Below are 7,716 nucleotides of genomic sequence, written 5' to 3' on the forward strand. Positions count from 1 at the left end.
CCTTATGAATCAGGGTGAAGTCTCTCTCAGGGAGGAGTGATAGGGAATGGCAAGGGACACACTGACAAAGGAGATTAATCAGAACTGGCTTTGAAAAAAAAGAAGAAGAACTGGCTTTGACAAGCACTGTGGCAATTGGACAATTAAAACAGACATGGCACGGGGGGGCGGGCAAGAAGAACGAACTGGGGAGGAGGGTGGAGAAAACAGTCCAATAATGAATGAGTGAAAATCCAAATCTCTGTAAATGTTCATTAAAACTAATGAAATTTAATAAAAAAAGAAAAAAAACAAGGAACTCATGCAATATTATTCAAAATGGGTGACTCTGGAGGACATTATGCTGAGTGAAGTTTCTCAGTCACAATAGAACAAATACTGCAGTAGTGTATGAGTTGTCTTATTCACATTACATTACATCGGTAGTATATCAGTCGACCTAGTTCTATTTTTGCCCCCCAGCATTTGGTATGATAAGATTTTAGGTTTTGTTGATTTACTTCTTTTCTATTTCAATAGGTGTTACAGATGGTTACTGCATTCCATTAACCAAAAGACTGGAGATTCAACTAAAACCAGAATTACCTGAGAAGAAAGATATGGTGATCTATTTCCAAAATTCAACTGCTGAAAATAGTACAGAGCAGGGCCAAGAACAATGCTGGACTGGGAGCAAGCCATGGGAAGTGAGCCACAGGGAGCGAACAAGACAGCTGGAATTTGATTAAGTACTTTGTAGGGTTCATAGCTGTTTGAACCACATGGGACTCCTTAAACTCAAGCAGAACAAAATGAGAGAGCTGTAGCTTGAGTGAAGTGACACACCCAGTTTTTGAAGGGAAAACCAAGGCTTCCTGGTTTTCTATTCAGGTCCTCACTCATGCCTACCCTACATGTGTCTGTGTGTGTACCTACCCTGCATGCATCTCTACGTTCTGCCTTGCATCTCCTCACATTCAGTCAATTAACTGCCTTTAGTCTGGATCACCTTGGACTGGCCTGGAGCAACAGTAGTCTGACAGAAAAGGCTGCTTTCACAGGCACTTTCTCCCCTGAACTGAAACAAATCTGTCTTTGGTCAGAAGTTTGGAGAGAAACACAGGCAGGGTAACTGTCCCACCCTCTTCTGCTATCACCTCAGACATGAAAAAACTTTACCACAGCAATGTCACATAAGAAGCAGACTACCTTACACCCTACACAAGCCCAAAACAAAATGCCACCCCCAAAAATTTACACAGTATCAATGGATTTCATGAAACCAGAAAGTATGATAGAACTTTCTGACACAGAATTTAAAAGAATAATGATTGAATATTTTCAATGTATAAAAGACAAACTTGAAGAACTACAGGAGACTTCAAGCAAAAACGAGGAGACACTTAAAACAACAACAACAACAACAAAAAACAACAAACACAAAACTCCAATCTAAAACAATGCAGATAAAACAAATAAGGCATTAGAGGCTCTGGAAAAGCAAAAACCCACAATCCAAAATAGAAGGTTCAATGTCTCAGATGCTGTCAACATGATAGAAGGACACATGAACAGACTTAAAGATATGGAACACAGAACCAGTGAAATAGAACATAGAGTTGTCACCATTGATCTGTTAGAAAAAAAAAATAGAATTAGAAAAGGAAGGAAAAAAGAAGAAAAACCAAGAATAATGTGGGACACTATCAAGAGAAATTACACGTGCACTATGCAAATCCCAAAACAGGAAGAAGCAAGTAAAGGCATCGAAAAAATTGTGGAAGAATTACTAGAAGAAAACTTCTCAGGCTGAGAGAGCACCACATGGAATAGATTCCAAAAGAAAAAACACCAAGGCATAGCATAGTCAAATTTGTCAAAAGCAAAGATAAAGAGAGAATTCTTAAGTCAGCCAGGGAGAAACAAAGAGTAACCTATAAGGCAGAACAAATAAGAGTAAGTGCTGATTTCTCAGCAGAAACCATGTGAGCAAGAAGACAGTGGAATGATATAAACCAAACACTGAAAGAACACAACTGTCAACCAAGAATATTATACCTAGCAAAATTGTCCCTCAACTATAAAGGACAAAATAAGATATTCCCAGAAAAACAGAAACTAAGGGAGCTTGAAAAACAAGATGAGCATTGTAGGAAGCACTGAAAGACATCCTTCTTAGAGGTGTCACAGAAAGCAGGATGGACCAAATTAGCTAGCAACAACACCAAAAGGTGGGAAAAATATACCAAGTAAATGACAACCAGAAAAGAAATAGGAGTAGAAATATTAATATCTAATAAAATAAATTTCAGTGCAAAACCCATCACAAGGAACAAGGAAGGTCACTATGTAATGATTAAGAAGTCAATAGAATAAGAGGAAATAACAATAATCACTATCTATGCACCAAATGAAAGACTTGCAAAACAGAAAAAAAAAATTTAAAAAAAACTGAAAAAGGAAAAAGACAACACCACTACAGTAGTGGATACTTCAATATACCACTCTCAAGAAAAGATAGAACTACGAGAAACTCAACAAAGATGCTGAATAATTAAACTACAAAATAAACCAACTTGATCTCATAGATATTTATAAGCTAATACATGCCCAAAAATTCAGTATATCTCCTTCTTCAATGTAAGTAGAATTTTTTCTAGGATAGATCAAACTTTAGGTCACAAGGCAAGCATCAATAAATTAAAAAAAATAGAAATAATACAAAACATCTTCTCAGAGTACAATGCTACAAAATTAGAAATTAATAATAAGAGAAGAAAGAAGAAAAAAAAACCCCATACATTTGGAAACTGGACACCTTCTATGAACATGACTGGGTATTAGAACAAATAAAAAATGAAATTAAAAAGTTTCTTGAAACAAATGACAATAAAAATACAACCTAACAAAACCTCTGGAAAACAGCCAAAGCAGTAATCAGAAGTCAATTTATATCAATAATCAAACATGTCAAAAGCCTGGAAAAAATGACAATTGATTCTCTAACCCATCATCTCCATTATATTGAAGAAGAACAGCAAGAAAACCAGAAACCTGAAAGAACCTGAAATTATAAAATTTAGGGAAGACATAAATAAAATAAAAAACAGAAAAACAATTGAAATCAACAAAATAGGAGTTGGTTCTTTGAAAAGTTCAATAAAATTGACAAACCACTAACAAAACTATCAAAGGAAAAGAAGGAAAAGACAAAAAAAAATCTGAATAACCGGTGAGACTGGCAATGTCATAACACAACCAACTAAAATAGAAATGCTAACAATGGAATATTATGGAAAATGATACTCAAACAAATATGAAAACCTAGAGGAAATGGACAAATACCTAGATCTACCTAAAATGACACCAACCAAAATTGAACACCTGAACAGACTCATTACAAAAGAAGAAATCGAAAAGGTACTAAAACAAATTTAAAAAAAAAAAAAGCCCTGGATCAGATGGTTTTACAAGTGAATTTTATCAAATGTTCAGAGAAGAACTGTCACCAATTCTACATAAATTATCTCAGAAAATAGAAAAAGTTGAAATTATCTCAAACACATTCTAAGAAGAAAACATATCCTTGATAACCAAAGTCAGGTAAAGACACAACCAAGATAGAAAACTATAGGCCAATATCTCTCATGAACATTGACCCAAAAATCCTGAATAAAATGCTGGCCAATAGAATCCAACGATACATCAAGAAAAGAATTCACCATTCCCAAGTGGGATTCATAACAGGTAATCAATGATAGTTCAACATAAGAAAAACAATCAGTGTAATTAATTATATTAACAAAGCAAAGAACAAGAACCACATGAGCCTATCACTTGACGCAGAAAAGACTTTTGACAAAATCCAGCACCCTTTTCTGATTAAAACACTCAACAAAGTAGGAGTTGAGGGGAATTTCCTCAACATAGTAAAAAGAATATATACAAACCCAAGAGTCGACATTGTCTCAAATGGAAAGAGATTAAAAGTGTTCCCTTTGAGAACAGAAAGTAGGCAAGGATGCCCACTATCACCTCTCCCATTCAATATTGTATTGGAAGTCTTAGTGATAGCAATAAAACAAGAGAAGGAAATAAGAGGTATCCAAATTGGCAAAGAGGAGGTAAAATTATCTCTATATGCAGTTTAGATGTTAGTATACTTTGAAAACCCAAAAGACTCTGCAAGAAAACTATTGGACATAATTGACCAATTCAGTAAAGTGGCAGATTACAAGATAAACATACAAAAATCAGTTGAATTTCTTCACAGTGTCAAAGAGAATACAGAAAGGAGGCTAAAAACAATACACATCACAATAGCTTATCACAAGAGTAAATACTTGGGAATCAACCTAATTAGAAATACAAAGGATCTATTAAAAGAAAACAACAAAATATTACTACACGAAACAGAAAGAGACCTGGAAAAAATGAAGAATATTCCTTGCTCTTTGATAGGAAGACTCAAAATTGTGAAAATGGTCATACTATGAAAGACAATTAACACATTCAATGCAATCCCAATACAAATACCAATTCCATTCTTTAACGAAATGGAAAAGGCAATCTTCAATTTCATTTGAAATGGAAAGAGACCCCAAATAAACAAAGTACTCCTAAAAAGAGAAACTATATAGGAAGCATCTCACTCCCTGATTTCAAATCCTACTGCACTGTTGTGGTGTTCAAGACAGTGTGATACTGGTACAATGACAGGCACAATAGTTCAATGGAATAGAATAGAGAACCCAGAAATCAGCCCATCTACCTATGGAAAACGGATATTTTTTACAAGGAGATGAGATCAGTTATGTTGGGAAACGACAACTTTTTTTAACAAACGATGTTGGCAAATTTGGAAAAGTATCTGCAGAAAACTCAAGCAAGACCCACATCTCACACTATACACAAAAACCAACTGAAAGTGGATCTAGGACTAAAACCAACGACTATAGACCTCATTAGAGAAAAGCTTGAAAGAACTCTAGAAGCCCTAATTCACAACACCAACAGTCTTCCAAGCATTCTGGAAAATCTACAACCAGGAGATGATAAAAATAGATGAATGGGACCTTATAAGAATAAAATCCCTATGCACATCCAAAAACTTCTCCAACAGAATAAAAAGGAAGGTAACAAACTGGGAGAAAATATTTGGTAATGACATGTCTGATAAGTGACTTATATCAGGACTTTTTAGAATACTTGAGCACCACAACAAGATAAATATAAACAACACAATTGCAAAATGAGCACAGGATATGAACAGACACTTCCCTGAAGAAGACATTCAGATGGCGAACAAACACATGAAGGAATACGCAAAATCCCTAGCTCTAAGAAACAAGTCAAAACAACTATGTGATTTGATCTCTCCACAGTAAAAATAGCAAAATTTAACAGACCAGCAAACAACAAATGCTGGCAAGGTTGTGAGAAACTGAACCCTTATTCACTGTTGGTGGGAGTGTAAAATGGTGCAGCCACTACGGAAGGCAGTATGGTACTTTCTCAAAAAGTTGGAAATAGAAATACCATCTTACCCAGCAATTCCACCCCTGGGAATATAACCTAAAGTAACTGAAACTGCCACTCAAGCAGATATATGCACACCTATGTTTATTGCTGCTTTGTTTACAATAGCAAAGAGCTGGAAACAATTTAAGTGCCCATGAACAAATGAATGGATAGAGAAGCTGTGGTATATTCACACTACGTAGTACTATGCTGCGTTAAAAAACAAAGATCTCATGAAATATTATACAAAATGGGTGACTCTGGAGGACATTATGCTGAGTGAAATATCTCAGTTACAAAAGGACAAAACCCACATAATGCCACTGTTGTAAAATGGGACTGATTTCAAGGTTGGAGGAAACTAAGAAAAGAGGAGATAAATAATGTACACTGCATTGAAACAGACGAGGGATAGAACTGTTTAAAAGGAATTTATGAGTAAGTATTATTTTCATGGTAAGAGTCCAGAATAAAAGCTGCACAGTAAAGTGGACTGAGGGGTTGCAGATTGTATAACAATGAAACAGTTATTATTTTTGTTTTCTTTTCAAAGAGAAAAGCAAATTGTGAGGGGAGTGGGCAGGGAGGAAAATGTGCAACAATGAATGAATGGAAATCCAAAATCTCTATCAACTTTCATTAAAATGTCAATAAAACAAAAAAAATTACTACAGAACACAGTTCAATTCTGACACACATTGAATAACTATGTGGTAGAAATCAACTCATTAGTAGTTGGTGTAGTTTTAGTAGGTACTTTATCTCACGGTCTGTGGCATCCATGGTTCCCTAATGACTTACGTTGAGCATATTTTCACTTGCTTATTTTACATCCTGTATCTTTTGAGTCAAAATATCCATTTTTGTCTTATTCAGTTTTAAGGGAATTGTTTATTGTATTAGGTTATATTCTAAGTTTTTATTAGGATTAGGTTTTACAAATAATTCCTCTAGTTTGCCACTTCTCTTTTCATTAACTTACTATATTTTTAATTTGCCCCATTGGACTGAAAGAAAATAAATTAGTACTGATAATGTTTAATTTTTCTTTTTTCTTATATGAATTATACCTTTTGTGTTGAATATTAGACTTTTGCCCAATTTGGGATCGTGACAGTTTATATTTTCTTTCAGAAATTTCATAATTTAAGGCTTTTCATTCCATTTTTTTTTTCTTAATTGTGAACAAGACACTATAGTGAACTGGATTCCATTAATCTGGCAGTAACAGAGCAAAGTAAAACAGAGAACTGTAGGCCAGTTATGAGAAGAAATGCTGTTGTTGTTGTTGTTTTAAGGTGTCATTAAGTTGACTATGACTCACTGCAACAGTATGAACAAATTTGAACCTTGTTCTATCCTGCAACATTTTCATGATCTCTGCTCAATCCCATCGTAGTAGTCACTCACTGTATCTCTCTATCTTCTTGAGGGCATTCCTCTCTTTTGCTGACTCTCCACTTTTCCCATGATGATGTTAGTAAAAATATGTCCAGAATAAATGATTATATTTCACCATCACGCCTATAACACTCTGGTTACCCTTCCTTCAAGATAGATTGATTTGTGCTTTGGCAGACCATGGGATATACAATGCTCTTCTCCAACATCATAGGCCAAAGGCACTGGTTCTATTTCAGTCTTCTATATTGATCTCCAAACTTTCTGATGCATAGCAAATTATTTTTTTTATATCAAATAGGATTTTTTTTTAATTTTTTTTTTTGCTTTGGAGGTTTAAGGCCATTCTTTGATGGAATATACCACTTAATTAGCCTATTTAAGGTTTTTAAAATTTTTGTTTTCTTTTTAATTGTTATTTTAACCAAAGTTTACAGAAAAGTTAGATTTTCATTCATTCATTGTTGCACATTTTTCTCCCTACACCCACAGTTCACTTTTTTTTTATTAGAATAAAAACAAGAGTTCATGTTTAAGAACAGGAAAAAATGACTTGAAAGTATAAGTTACAATGCAAAAATGTTTGATAGTACAGGATTTAGGCATGGCAGCAGAAAATATATGTCCCTGGGTCTAAATAACAGAAGGATATTTGTTGCTCATGTACAAATTTCACATGAGCTGAATTAAGTATTCTAAAATATCCATTCTTCTCAGTGTTACCATGATTTGTTATGATCCACACAGTCGAATGTCATAGCATATAGTCAATAAACACAAGTAAACATCTTTTTGGTATTGTCAGATTTCAGCTGA

Source organism: Elephantulus edwardii, unplaced genomic scaffold (genome assembly GCF_000299155.1).
Source record: "Elephantulus edwardii isolate Elephantulus edwardi_28Jun2011 unplaced genomic scaffold, EleEdw1.0 scaffold00376, whole genome shotgun sequence".
Taxonomy (NCBI): domain Eukaryota; kingdom Metazoa; phylum Chordata; class Mammalia; order Macroscelidea; family Macroscelididae; genus Elephantulus; species Elephantulus edwardii.